Below are 15,495 nucleotides of genomic sequence, written 5' to 3'. Positions count from 1 at the left end.
ATGCACACCTTCCCTAGTCAGCCCATTCGTGGGTGTGCACCACCTTCACCATCATTACCATCTCCTCCCCACTGAGTCTTACCCATGCTCACAAAATGGTGAACCATTCCACAAATCGTACTCGCCGTCAACTAGTGGGTCACCATTACCCACCCACCATTCATTCATCATCAACTCTTCACAGGCAACTTCATGCCATCTTCCCAAGTGGGTCAGGGTCATCACCAAGTTCACTCTATGACCTCTACAAACCGCCATTCATTACCACTACGGTCCAGCTATATGACCCTAAAACTATAGTGCACATTTTGGCCGCATGATGTTAAAAAGCTTCGCACTGGTCTCAAAGGCACAACCCTAAACATGCCTTCACAAAAAAAAAACGGGCATGATGTACACCTGGATAAGGGAACGCCATGAGTAAAAATGACGGACATGCATAGTCATGAAACCGTGAGGAAGAGAGTTTCGTGAAAAAACAGAAAACCCAAGCACGATGAAGTCCTTAAAAAGGCATTATGAGCAAAAATGGATGAAAAGGGTGGACATGACCGCAAGGTCATGGGTAAAGAGCCCAATAATAATAGAAGTTGGTGAAAACCGTCTTTACGGTGCCACTTCCCTTGTTCATGTGAAAACCTGCAAAAGGGCACTTAGACCGACAAAGCAGGTTGACGCTCTACCCCCGCCTCAATCGACACTCAATTTGCAAAACAATCACAATCTTAACTAATGAGGTATGCCTAAAATCCTCAAAAGCCAGCATCCAATCACAACACTAGATGGCTCATCAGGAAGTGAGAGCAGCATAAGATCGCCCACAGTTCAACAATCACAAGCACTTCGACATCAACAACATGGCTCATCAGGGAGTGAGAGCTGCATAAGATCTCCCCAATTCAACAACAACAAGAGTCCTTGAGGGTGAGGGCGATGACCAAGAGATTACTCTGGAAATGCTAAGGATCATCACAAAGGCAAGAAACTGATGAAGCCAAGGTCTAACCTACCACAGGCTTTAGGGTATGCCTCGCCAAAATCCCCTAGCCTACATGGGACCAGACTTTCGGGATGGGTCAGAAGCTCCCAACTGGACCCTACTAGACGGGACCTACAAAGATACCCTGAGCATCAAAAGAAAACTCGGTGTAGCAGCGAACAATTCCAACCAAAGGTTCGTAGCATTCGGCCTTTAGATAGGCCTGGTTCTGTTCGAGGAGGTCCCTACAAATGCCTCACGGTTCAGAATCGCAGATAGTCCCTTAAGTGTGAAGACTTTGACAAGATCCCTCAAACTTCCCGACTGATTGCACTGCTCGATTCTCTCGAAGCGCAACATTCGGCGCGGCATGCTATTGGAAGATATTTTCATCGCCATGGGGCCTCCGCTCAATAAAAGCCTAGCAAGCAGTGGAAATTTCGACAGTCTCATAATAGCCTTAGAATCGGCCAAGATCTTCATGAGTTCTCTCAAGAGTCTCCTCCCAAGTTTTGTCGTATTACGACATGTCTAAGGCAGTGCAGACTGAGAAATAATTCTGGAAGAATCGGCCTCTAGCACATTGAAATAGACCATATAACTAGAGCTACATTTTTGGTGTCTCAAATTATCTTGAGACTACCACCATTAGATCTGAAACGACTGAAAACCCCTATGGGTGAAATTTCAGCTCGAACGGACACTTCAAGAAGAAGTTATAGGCAAAAGAGTAAAACAGGAGGCGCCGCACGCTATTCCCATGCGGCCACCCTGCAACCCCACACCATTGAAGAGACAGTCACGAACAATGACTCTCAACGCTCATATCTCACCTGTTGCAAGTCGGATCATGCTCAAATTTGGTGAGCTTGTTCGTCTATTCAAGACGAGCGATTCGATATGTGGCACGCCCAATGACGACACTCAAGCGCGAAGAAAAGTTAGAGAGAAGTTGTTCATTCTAGGAAATTTAACAGCGTCGTGCTGTGCTTGAGCAGTCGAATCTTGCCGCTCGCGTGCTTGATCTACGTGAGACTAATTTCATTGTGTACATAAGGTCTCAGGCTATCACTAACGAACCCCGTACATGATGACCGGTCGGATTATGCACACGAAGCCGACGAAGCGATTGCAAATTTTGTCATTGAAATTCCAAATTCCGACCAAAACTCCAAAGTTACAAAATATTCATTTGGGCACGGAATCGAGCTGCGTTTGTTGCCCTGCCATTGTAGGCATGCTCAGTGTAATCCAATGAAGAAATCACCGAAAAACATCAAGGAATGAGTACACTATCTATCCGAAGTTTCAAGATCCATTCAAATTTCTAGTCACATGAGCATGTACCAAAAACACGATTCATGGCTTGAAGTTGGTATCAAATAGATCGCCATGCCGAGCCCTACAAGAAAATACTCATCTTACAATCAATCGGGCATCAGAACAACCCCGGATCATCCATGCAAGGTCACACAAGTTCTAGGGAAACACATGGACTGTTCTAGAATTCCACTACTTGTTAGGAAGGGGCAAATCTGTCATTTTGCACCTTATTTTCTAATTTCTTTTAATTCAATTTAATCTTAATTTCCAGAAATTAGGGTTACTCTTGATCATCCACCCATGTTTAGGGAAAATTCTATATATACGGACTATCATTGTACGCACAACAGACACACATAGGATCCATCTCCTTGCAAAAGAGAGTTTTTACTGAATACAGTTTCTCTTTCTTCCCATTGTTGTGTCACATTTGGAGAGAGAGTAAGGTGAGAGAAACTTTTGGACCAGTACCCTTAGGCTCAAGGTAGTTCTTCTCTCTCTCTTCATTTTCTTTTCTTCTCTCGCTTCTCCTCTTTCTTCTTCTTCTTCTTCCCCGTCGGAGCTCTCCTCAGAGGCCATGCACGGCAGTGGCAGTGTCGTGCATGCCTCTCTGGTAGTTTCACAGGTCGCACATGGCGATGGAAGCTCTATGCGCGTGCCTCTTTCTCCCTCTGTTCTATCTCTTTAGCAAGGCCTACAGACGGCACTGCTCATCATCGTCTGCAGACGTATCCTAAGCGCCTCAGCGAGGAATGCGGGCAGCGAAGCCTATTGCCTTCGGCAGGGGCTTCACCCTGTCGCGTGACCATTGTAAGCGACAATGCCCATCTCCATCCGCAAAGGGTCGAGGCAATACCTCTGCACCTCCTTGTGCCCGTCGTCATGCTCTCAATAAGAGGTAATTACTGCGTGACCTATTAGAAGTTATCATCGTGCGCCTTGTTAGGAGCCATCACCATTTGTAAGGGACATGTTGCCTCCTCGTGCTACCAATGTCGATGCTCATTGCTGTCTGCGGGTCTCTCTCGTGGTCCACGTCTGATGCCGTGTGGCTCATGGGTAGCTATTGCCACAAGCCTTACCAGAAGCCTTCGCCATCCGCAAGGGACATGGTGTCTTCTCATGACGCCAACAACGATGCCCATTACCGTCTGAATTCTTCCTCCCTCTGTCGTCTCGCTCTCTTCTCTTCATCCTTTTCTCTTCTCACTTGACTGAGGGTGACCTCGCCTAGCACCACCACATCGACCTCGATTTTGAGTAGTATTGCTGTCGTGTTGGTTCTATGAACCATGCCCATCTTGTTACTACTTTGTGTCGGTAACTTTCTGACCGTCATGCTAGTCTCGCCCCTCCGTAAAGTTCTCTCCTCTTTTCTCTCTCTAATTGAGCCTTGCACTTCATCACCTTCTCATATAAGCGTCCATTGCCCTAAGACAAAGGTGGGTTCCTTGGACCCACTTGTCTTGCAAATTAACGATAGAAGTGTTGTGCAGAAAACAAGAGGATTACAGGTCAAAAGAGGCGATTCTGAACCAGCTAAAGCAGCTTGGGGGCTTTCTTCATGATCTAAGAGGGCACCCATGAGAGCCAGCCCGAGTAAGTCCCGAACCCACCTAAAGTTCTTCTCTCATCGGTTGGTAATCCTGCCCTTACCCTTGAGCAAGGTTCTGAGAAAGCGATCTCAAATCTCAGGTTCACTAGAAACCCGAGATACGTGCCGTCAGATCATCTAGATCCAGAAGGCGAGATCGAGGCACCTAACTATTATAGTGCTATGATATTATAATAATAATATTATAATATAGTATCATAATTATAATAATCATCACCATCATGATCATCATCATCTCAGCGTTACCCAAATTAAATAGGGCAGAGTAATTATAATAATTATATAATAATATAATTTATTTCATTGAAATTAAATTATTATTTAATATTAAAAATATCATAATAAAATACAAATATTTTAATAATAATATAATATAATATTAATATATTAAGATAATATTATAATAAAAATATATTTAAATGATTACTATTTCAATAATAAATATTTTAAATAATAATACTAATAATAACAGTAGTAGTAGCAATATTAATAATAACAAAAATAACATTAAGGTCTGTGCGTTTAATTTTTTATTTCCAGAAAATGTCAACTCCACCTATTTGGGTGGGTGGAATTGACATTTCTTGAAATTTAGCTTTAAATGAGGATACAAGACTTTCCACAGGTCAACTAAGGAATCAAACATGTCAGTCTGGGTTGTTTCTATGGAAATGTGAGTATAGAAGTCCCATTTCCAGGGAACTAAATGGGCCCTTAAAAGAAATTAAATTAAATTTGTGACGTTTTCACATCAACGAGAAACATAATCAAAATTCATAGTAGTTAATCACGAAGATGCAATCTTTCCTTGAAATATGCAAATGACTTTATACATCCTATTTTATTCCTAAAGTGTGCATATATCATCATCCCATATGTCCTTACAACTTACTCAAAGTGCTTATTTTATTCCTTAAATCTGCCGCCTATTTGCTACGTCCAACATTATTGTTTCAAACAAAATATGTTTGTATTTTTTATTTGAAAAATGCTTGAGTGTATTTCAAAACAACTTTGGTTTTATTGTTTTTTCATAAATTGCTTTTATAGAGAGAGAAAGATGTGGGTTTGAGTCCCACAATGAAGAGGAGAGAGTTTGTTGAGCTATAGTTAAGAGCACATATTCCCATGCAATATGGTCTAAGTATAAATGATAGAGAATGTGCATGTGCAGAGCATGCAAAGCGTGTGACGTGCACGTGTGTGTGCGTGTGCAAGGGCGAGGGTGCAAGGGTGCTTGATGACATACTTTGCACTTTTACCGGTGCATGAGGCGCCCCTCTCCCGAGCATTGGTCGGGCTCGAGGCTCGATCCCATCCAGCGAGTTAAGGGGCTACATATAACTTGTAGCTGTTAATGGTGCATGTAACCACCACTACAATAAATGTGTAGCAACCTTGTGGCTCTATATAAAGGGGTCCTTTTTCTATACGAGATACATACTTTTCACAGCCCTTGCATTTCTCTCAATAGACTGGTCTCTTCAATTCCAACAAGTGAACAATGGGCTAAACTTTCTCTCTACTCGAATTTATCTCTTTCTCTCTCTAATACTTCACAGCCCTTGCATTTCTCTCAATAGACTAGTCTCTGCAATTCCAACAACCGAACAATGGGCTAAACTTTCTCTCTACTCGAATTTATCGCTTTCTCTTTCTAATACAACAAGGCTCTGGTGTCTATTGTGTAGGTTCCAAGCTTCGGGTGCACGGAGCTTAGGAACATAAAAAAAAAGCTCTCCGTTTTCCTATATCCCGAGAACGAATTACCTTATTATGCACATCAAATACTCAATCGAGGGGGGGAAATATCATCTTGAGATAGCACTTTTACGTGCCCGAAAATAATAAGACTTCAAGCTTTCAATTTCACAAATCGTACCATTTTCTGCCCCCATTTCACCATTCCATTTTCTAATATTTCAAGACGATATTTTATGGGTGAAAGAAAGGAGACTGTCATGACTTATTTGAAAGTCATGAATCATGACTTTACTCAACTTGAACGCTTCACTTGGATGAATTTCAAGAGATGTTAGCAAAACGTTCTCTTTTTGCTTACCACTCTCAAAGTGGCTAACAAAGTCATCGAGTCAATGCCTGCACCGCCGTCACCATTGTATAACTCCATTGACAAGAAAACTCAATCATACAAGAGATGAATGGAGGATGACTATATAGGCAAGGGTCATATCCTAAATACATTAGCAAACCCGATCTATGACATGTATGCCTCCATGGCACAATAAGAGAGTTATGGAAACTACTTGAAACCAAGTACCTCACGGAAGAGTCTGGTAACAAAATATTTTTGATCTCTAACTTTTTAGATTTTAAAGTCGTTGAAAACAAGCCTATTCTCTCTCAAGTATATGAGTTGCAGCTTGTAGCCAATGAACTTAAATATTATAGGATTTCTTTAGATGAATATTTCCTAGTAAGCTATATACTTCATAAGCTACCCCCATCTTGGAGATAGTACAAAAAGACGATGAAACACAAGAAAGTTGATCTTGATTTGGTTCAACTTCAAATATCTCTTCAAATTGAAGGAGAGAATAGACTTAGGGAAAAGAAAGATAATCAATTAATTTTCACTCTAGAGAAAACCTTATTGAGCAAAAATCAAGTACTCCATATAACAAGAAGCCTTACTTTTCTAAGGTCCAAAATGAAAATTATAAAAGCCAAAAGGCTATTGGCAAAACAAAAAAAAAAGTCACTCGTTATATATGTTGAAAACCGGGATACTATTCAAGAGAGTGCCAACACCGAAAACGGCTCAAAAGGGCTAGAGAACAAGTGAACTTGACCACTTAAGAAAACTTTGTCAATGGTCACCCAAGTAAACATGATCGATAAAGACAATGATTGGTAGGCGATATCGGCACTGCCATTCATGTTTCTAATAATCGAGACATGTTTAAGACTTTTGAACTAGTGGGTGACGGTAATTCAGTTCAACTTGGAACCCAAGCTATAGGAAATATGCTTGGAAATTACACTGTAGAACTAAAGTTTAGTTTGAGCAAGGTACTCACCTTAGAAATGTGTACTACGTACCGGATATAAAAAAAAACTTTGTTTCAGGATGTATCTTGAACAAGAAGGCCTTTAAAATGGTCACTAGGTCTGACAAACTCATCTTGACTAAAAATATTGTATATTTTAGCAATGGATACTCATGTGATGGGATGTTTAAGTTTGATTTAGTGAATGAAATGAATAAGTCTTCTATGTATATTGTGACTTCTTATAATATATGGCATAGTAGATTAGGATATGTTAATTATACTTCTATTAAATATTTGGTTAAATTAGAATTAATTTTTAATTGTGTTCAATTAACTGAAGATAAATGTGAGATATGTGTACAAGCTAAAATTACTAGAAAACAATTTCCTTGAATTGAAAGAAATAGTGAATTGTTAGGACTTATACATAGTGATTTATGTAATTTAAATAATGTTCTAACTAGAAGTGGTAAAAGATATTTTATTACCTTTATTGATGATTTTTCTATATTTTCTTATGTTAATTTGCTCAGACATAAAGATGAGGAGTTTGAAATTTTTAAAGTTTTCAAAGCAGAAGTTGAAAATCAACTTGTAAGAAATCAAAATTCTTGGAAGTGATAGAGGAGGAGAATATTTATCAAATGAATTTAATGAATTTTGTGAAAATAATGGTATTATTCATCAAGTGCCTGCTCCTTATACCCCTCAACAAAATAGACTGACGAAAAGGAAAAATAGAACTTTAGTTGAAATGGTAAATGCAATGTTTATTTCTACTTCTTTGCCATTGAATTTGTGGAGTAAAACTTGTTATGTGCATGCTTTATTTTGAATAGAAATCCATAAAAAAAAGAGTGATAAGACCCCTTATGAGCTTTGGATTGATAAAATACCTTCTTTGAATTTTTTCAAAGTATGGGGTTATTTTGTATATGTTAGACTTCCAGATCCTAAAAGAAATAAATTGGGTCCTAAAACATCTAGATGTGTTTTGTGGGATATTATTAAAATAGTAAAGCTTATAGATTTTTTTTTATCTAATATTTAACACAATTTTGGAATCTAGAGATGTTGAATTTTTTTAAAACCTCACTTGTAAAAGTGAATTGATTGTAGCATGCAAAATGAAAATAATCATGAAATGAACATAATGTTAATGAAAAACACATAGAAAATAACGGTGATGAACTAATAGAATCAATAAGAAGTAAAAGAATTAGAGGTGATCTATCTTATAATTTTGGACTTGATTTTTATATTTATCTTGTTGAGGCTAATCAAAATAAATTTTTGAATTCATTACCTATAGTCTCAAATGTGGAGGAAGATCCTACTTCTCTAAATGTAGCTTTGGCATATCAAGATGTAATTTTTTGGAGAGAAGCTGTAAATAATAAAATGGATTCCATAATAATTAATAAAACTTGAAAATTAGTAGATCTTCCACCTAGTTCTAAATTCATTGGTTGTAAATGGATTTTTAAAAGAAAAATGAATTATGATGGTTCTATTAATAAATATAAAACAAGTTTAGTTATTAAAGGTTTTAAACAAAAAGAAGACATTGATTATTTTGACCCATATGCACCAGTAGCAAGAATTGCTATCGTTAGATTGTTCTTAGCAATAACCTCTTTAATTATCTAGTCATACATCAAATAGATGTAAAACCTGCTTTCTTAAATGGTGACTTAGATGAAGAAATATATATAGAACAACCCGAAGGATTTGTAATGCTAGGTCATGAAAATAAAGTTTGTAAATTCGTTAAATCGCTTTATGGACTAAAACAAGCGCTTAAACAATAACATAAGAAATTTGACAATATTGATGTCAAATAGTTTTAAGAGAAATGAGGGTGATAAATATGTATATAGTAAGAAAATGAATTATTTATGTGTCATTATTTGTCTATATATAGATGACATGCTTATCTTTGGCTCTAATCTAGAAATTGTGGAGGAAACTAAAAAGTTCCTCGCATCTAACTTTGATATAAAGGACTTAGGAGAGGCAGATATGATACTTGATATCAAAATAGTGAGAAAAGAAAATAAATTAATTTTGACTCAATGTCACTACATTGAGAAAATGTTTAATAAATTTGATCATACTGATAGTAAATCAGTCTCTACTCCTATAGATCCTCATATTACGTTAAAAATAATGATGGGAGATGTATATCTCAACTTGAATATGCTAGGGTACTTGGTAGTTTAATATATGCAATGACTAGCACGAGGCCAGACGTTGCATATGCGGTTGGCAAACTTAGTAGATATACAAGTTGCCCAAGTAAAAAGCATTGTGATGTTATATCTCAAGTATTAAGATATTTGAAAGGAACTATCAATTATGGCATAAAATATGTGGGTTATCCCGGAGTGTTGGAAGGGTTTAGTGATACTAATTGGAATAATGAAATCCAAGATTCACTATCAACATCTGGATGGATATTTATATTAGTGAGTGGTGTGATATCATGGGGGTTAAACAGACGTGTATTTCATACTCTAGAGTATGAAATTATTGTTTGAGACTCTACCGACAAAGAGGTCGAATGACTAAAGAATTTGTTATATGACATTCCCATATGGCCAAAACCAACACCTGCAATAACAATACATTGCGATAATCAAGCTACTATTGCGAGAGCTTGTAATGATCTATATAATAGAAAATCTACACATATTGCGAGAAGGCATAACTCCATTAAAATGTTAATTGGGGATGGAGTGAGTAGTGTAAAACATGTAAGATCAAATGAAAATTTGGCCGATCCTTTGACTAAAGGCCTTGCAAGGGATGACATTAGTAAGATGTTAAAACAAATGGGCTTAAAGTCCATTAAGTAAGCATCTATAGTGGTAACCCAACTTAGTCTTTTGTAACTTCAAAATTCTACGTTCAGTATGGTAAAATCAAACTATATGTATAGTTGGTTTGTTCATTAAACGACAAAATATAATTAGCACCAATTCTAAGAAAATTCATATTAAGTCTAGTGATGACTTGCATGTTAGTAGGATGAGTTATACTCTTAATGGTGTCTATGGACGATATAAGTCAGAGTGTTTTATATACAGGGTCACTCTTGATAGACACACCTATATAAGTATGAAAGTGATGCCGCTTCCTGTGAGATGGAGTCGTCTCTAGAGCACTTATGAAATCGAGATACAAGTACAAGACCCAAAACGTACTGGAAGCTAAAATGACACCAGAGTTGAATGTTGCTTGTGAGTTATATTATCGGTCTGTTAGAAAAGCAACTTGATTCAAAGCTATAAACTTCCACGATAATTGATGAACTTTGTAGTGTACACTCTAAATTAAAGTTCAAATAGAAAGATACTTTCATAGTATGCAAATAATATGTTTCCTATGTTTTGTTTTATTATTTTGAAATAGTAGCGGAAATTGTTAGTATTTTTTGTCTGAAAATTATTTAAGTGTACTTCAAAACAACTTTGGTTTTATTGTTCTTTCCTAAATTGATTTTATAGAGAGAGAAAGATGTGGGTTTGAGTCTCACATTAAAGATGAGAGAGTTTGTTGAGTTGTATTTAAGAGCACACATTCCCATGCTATATACTCTAAGTTCAAATGAGAGAGAAGGTGCATGTGCATATGTGTGGGCACAAGGGCGCTTGATGACACACTTTGCATTTTGCTCGATCTCTTTTTGTAAGCCCAACTCATATGGGATACCAACAGTGATCTAGTCGTTGATACATGTGGGTCACCTAACTATCATATAGCCGTTGATGAAATGGAGGCAAAAGGAGGTTGTAACAGTTGCCATCAAGTGAGTTAAAAGGCTGCATGTAACTTGTAGCTATTGGTGGTGCATGTAACCACCGCTACAGTAAATGTGCAATCACCTTGTGGCTCTATATGAAGGGATCATTTTCCCATACGAGATACATACTTTTCACAGCCCTTGCATTTCTCTCAATAGACTATTCTCTGCAATTCTAACAAGAAAACTAGTGGGCTAAACTCTCTCTCTCTACTCATTTTTATCTCTCTCAAATACAATAAGACTCTGGTGTTTATTGTGAAGGTTCCAAGCTCGGGCGCATAGAGCTTAGGAACATTGAAAAAACCCTCTTTGTTTTCTTGTATCCTGAGGACAAATTGTCCTTCTTATCCATATTAAATACTCATTTGAAGAGGAGCAAATATCGTCTTGAGATAGCGCTTCTGCGTGCCCGAAAACAAGAAGAGTTTGAGCTTTCATTTTTACAAATCGTATCATTTTTTGCCCTCATTTCACCCAACCTTTTTCCAACAAAATATCTGTTAAAATATTCACCAAAAACTTCAAAGAAAGGGGGGGAAAAGAAATTGTGTAAGGAGCTTTTATTAATGGCACACAATCTTTGGCAATATCTATGAAGATAAATGAAGTTATTTTTCTTTTGTCACCAAGTTCTCAAATAAGTAATTTATTCCCATGTAGTGTTGTTGTTAGTGTCCATCACGGAATAGAATGGAAAGTCCTCATTTAGTGAGTTTCTAGAGAAATAGATAAATTGGATTTGTTGGTGCTACATCTCCTAAAATTTCATTTCGTGCCTCTTCTCCTAATTTTCATTCCATTTAAATGTGTGTTCTTGAGGGAACTGGAGGACTTAATCACGGCCTCCACATATATTTTGATTATATGTGAATTCATTAAGCAGAGAGTTGGAAGCAATGTGCCGAGATGTGCCTCGCTCAGGGGACTAGCCCTTGCGAGTCACATAGCCAAGTCATCAGGACTCAGCCGGGTCTCGCACAAGGCCAAAAAGCCCTAAAAACCTTTAAAGAAATTAGAAAATTTTGAAAAAAAAAAAAGAAAAAAAGAATACATATTAAAAGTAAATTTAAACCCAAACAACTTTAAAAAGTCAAAACATGACAACTTTAAAAAGTTAAAACATGATTTAAAAAGTACACAAAACATGATCTAAAACACTTGATTTACAATTTGGGACATTATAAGAAATCTAAAAAAAAAAGTGGCTATGGCAAAAAAAAATTATCAATATTTACCAAATCCATACACATCAAACAAGTAAAACTTGTATAATGTAATGTGAAATTTTGGAGCACCTTTTGCTAGAACTATTTCTCCAAAATAGTATTTACTCAATCGTAGGGTGTTTGGAGAAGATACAAGAGGTTGCAATAACTTCATTGTAGGAATCTATCTAACAAAAAGAAAAATGTACATGCTTATTCAACTAGATTAGAAAGTGTACAGCAATACAAAAAGTCGAAATTCATGATTTGAATTTCAATTCAAAATTTCTGGTAATCCCAACACTCCCCCTCAAGTTGGAGCTTAAACATTGAAAACACCCAACTTGCCTGAGAAAAACTGAAATTTGTCTTTCCCAAGGATTTTTGTGAATATATCAGCTTGTCAAGAACCAGTTGGGATTTGAACAGTACGAATTAGACCATGTTGAATTTCTCTCGAACTAGATGGCCATCAAGTTCAATAAGTTTTGTTCGTTCATGGAAGAATGGATTGGCAATAATTTGTAGGGCTGATTTATTGTCACAATAAAACATCATGGGGCCATTATGACGAATGGAAAGATCAAACAAGAGGTATTTTAGCGAAGTAAGTTCACAAGATGCAACTGCCGCGGAACGATACTTTGTTTCTACAGATGATCGTGAAACCGTTTGTTGTTTCTTGGTTTTTCAAAAGGATTGTCTTCTAACATATTACAGTAAAAGGTAGTTGAGCATCTAGTCATTGGGAAACTAGCCCAATCAGAGTCACAATACACAGAGAGTTGTTGATTACTATTAACAAAGAGCATAATTCCTTGGCCAAGTGTCCTTTTTAAGTAGCAAATAAGTCGAATTGCAGCATCTAAGTGTGGTTTTCAAGGCTTATTCATGAATTGACTGAGGATGTGGACAGGGTAGGCAATGTTTGGCCTTGTAATTGTGAGATATGGAAGTCTACCAATCAACCGTCGATAAGGCGTGAGGTCATCCAAAAGAAGTTCATCTTTGTCATTCAATTTTAAACTTTGTTCCATTGAGAAAGAGACAGATTTTGCAGCCAAAAGACCCATGTCTTGAAGAACCTCAATAGTGTATTTCCTTTGTGTGAGAAGAAGTCATTTCTTAGAATGGAGAACCTTAATGCCAAGAAAGTATGTCAAAGGACTTAAATCCTTGATATGAAATATCTCACTGAGAAAGGCCTTGAGAGTATTAATGACATTAATATTGTTGCTCATTATCACAATATTATCTATATAGACCAAGACATACGTGCATGAACTGCCAGTAATGTTAGTAAATAAAATCTGGCTTTGATTGAACATGTCCTGCAATTAGTAATGCATCTGAAATTTGGCAAACCATTGTCTAAAAGTTTGTATAAGTCCATAAAGGGAGTTATTCAAATGGCAAACTCAATACTCTCCCTTATGTGAAAAACCCAATGATATCTTCATAAATACCTCTTTATGTAAATCACTATGCAAAAAAAGACATTTTGGACATCCAATTAATACAAAGACCAATTTTTATTAACAACAATTGTAAAGAGACAACGAACAGTGGTAAGCTTTGCTACTAGAGCAAAGATTTCGTAATAATCGAGCCCCACTTGTTCGTTGTATCGTTTAGTGTCCAATCGAGCCTTGTAACACTCGATGGACCCATCCGCTTTGTATTTTATCTTGTAAACCCATTTGCAACCAAGGGAAGGGTGGGGTCAACCAAGGACCATTTATTATTTGCTTCTAATGCAGTGATCACTTTGCTCATTGTTTTTCTCCAATTAGGATACGTGGATGCTTGTTTAAAAGAAGTAGGTTCAGTTGTGGTAGAAATGGTAGCAGCAAAAGGTTTGCAAGAGGATGAAAGTCAGTCATAGTAGATGACAACACTTAATGGATAGCGAACATCTTGAACCGGTTTAGGAGAAATTATGGTAGGTTGAGAATGCACAACGATGGAACAATGAAAACCTTGTAAATATTTTTGAGGTTGGCAAGACCGGTCAGAATGACGAGGGACATTTAGAGGTGTGGGTGGTGTTGGAGATGATGATGGTGATGGAAGCGTGATAGAGGTTGGAGATGAAGTTGACTGCTCAACAATGTGGGATGCATCAGTTGGCATTGGTAATGTTATATTGATAGGAATGTCAGGTAATGGATGTGAGAGAACAATATATGATGGTGTTGGGGATGATGAAGACTCGAAAAATGGGAAGCAATGCTCATGGAAAATGAAATTAGAGCCTACCTTCAAATAGTGTCGAGAAATATGGTTTCAATACTGGAAATCTTTGGGGTATCCTTAAAATAAATATTTATCTTTATTTACAAAGTTTAAAGCTTTAAAAATAGTGTAGATCGATAGATCTATGAAAACTTGGAAATCTTGAAAACTGACGATCCAAAAATGCATTACAAAATACACTATTTTCAAAACTTAAAATCCATTCTTTTCTCATGTCCATACATCTTGATGTCGAGATGATCAATTTGAGGGTATTTGGGTATCAAAACAACTTCTTCTAGTGAATAATTTAAGGTAGGCTCAAATTTGATTGTTCAGAGCCTCGTCTCTATATAAATTTTTCCCATATATATCCATGAGGCTGTTTTGATGCCCAAATATCCTCAAATTGATCAACATCAAGATGCATAAACATGAGAAAAAATGGATTTCAAGTTTTGAAAATAGTGTATTTTGTAACACATTTTTTTACCGTCAATTATCAAGATTTTCAAGTTTTCATAGATTTGTCGATCTATAGTATTTTTAAAGCTTTAAACTTTATAAATAAAGATAAATATATATTTTAAGGCTACCACAAAGATTTCTAGTAGTGAAACCACATTTCTCAACACTATTTGAAGGTAGGCTCTAATTTCATTGTTTAGAGCCTAGGCTCTATACAAACTGCACCCATATATATATATATATATATATATATATATATATATATATATATATATATATATATATATATATATATATATATATATATATATATATATATATATATATATATATATATGTATGGGTGCAGTTTGTATAGAGCCTAGGCTCTAAACAGTTGTATAGTAATATGATGCAACAACCCTTCAAAAACCATATTATGGCCATTTGTTTGATCAAAATTTTGAAATATACACTCATTTTATTCTAACAAACAATCACAAAAAAGAAAAATTTGAAAACACAACCTAGGCCGTTCATTTTGGTAAGATGCTTAGATCTAGGCCTTAGAAGGATTTTTTCATTTCCACTTTGTTTGGATGGTTTTATCTAACTTTTTTGAGGTCCCTTCTAAATCCCCACCTCATAAATTCTTATTTTAATTTTTATTTTATTTTATTTATTTTTAAATATTTTCTAGATAACTGATTCAGAATAATCATAATCATTGATCTATGATCCAGTATAAATCTGTGAGTGAATGTTCTACCCCACCGATCTGAGTTTTAAAACACAGATTTGGACTAGTATCTTCGACTTATGTGATGACATATACCTACATATTATTGTATTATATAAGTGAAAATGTA

This window comes from Amborella trichopoda, chromosome 13 (genome assembly GCF_054954075.1).
Source record: "Amborella trichopoda isolate Santa Cruz 75 chromosome 13, AtrichopodaSantaCruz75HAP2 v2.0, whole genome shotgun sequence".
In the NCBI taxonomy this organism is placed as follows: domain Eukaryota; kingdom Viridiplantae; phylum Streptophyta; class Magnoliopsida; order Amborellales; family Amborellaceae; genus Amborella; species Amborella trichopoda.
The sequence above is the reverse complement of the archived record's forward strand: the minus strand, read 5'-3'. Positions refer to the sequence as shown.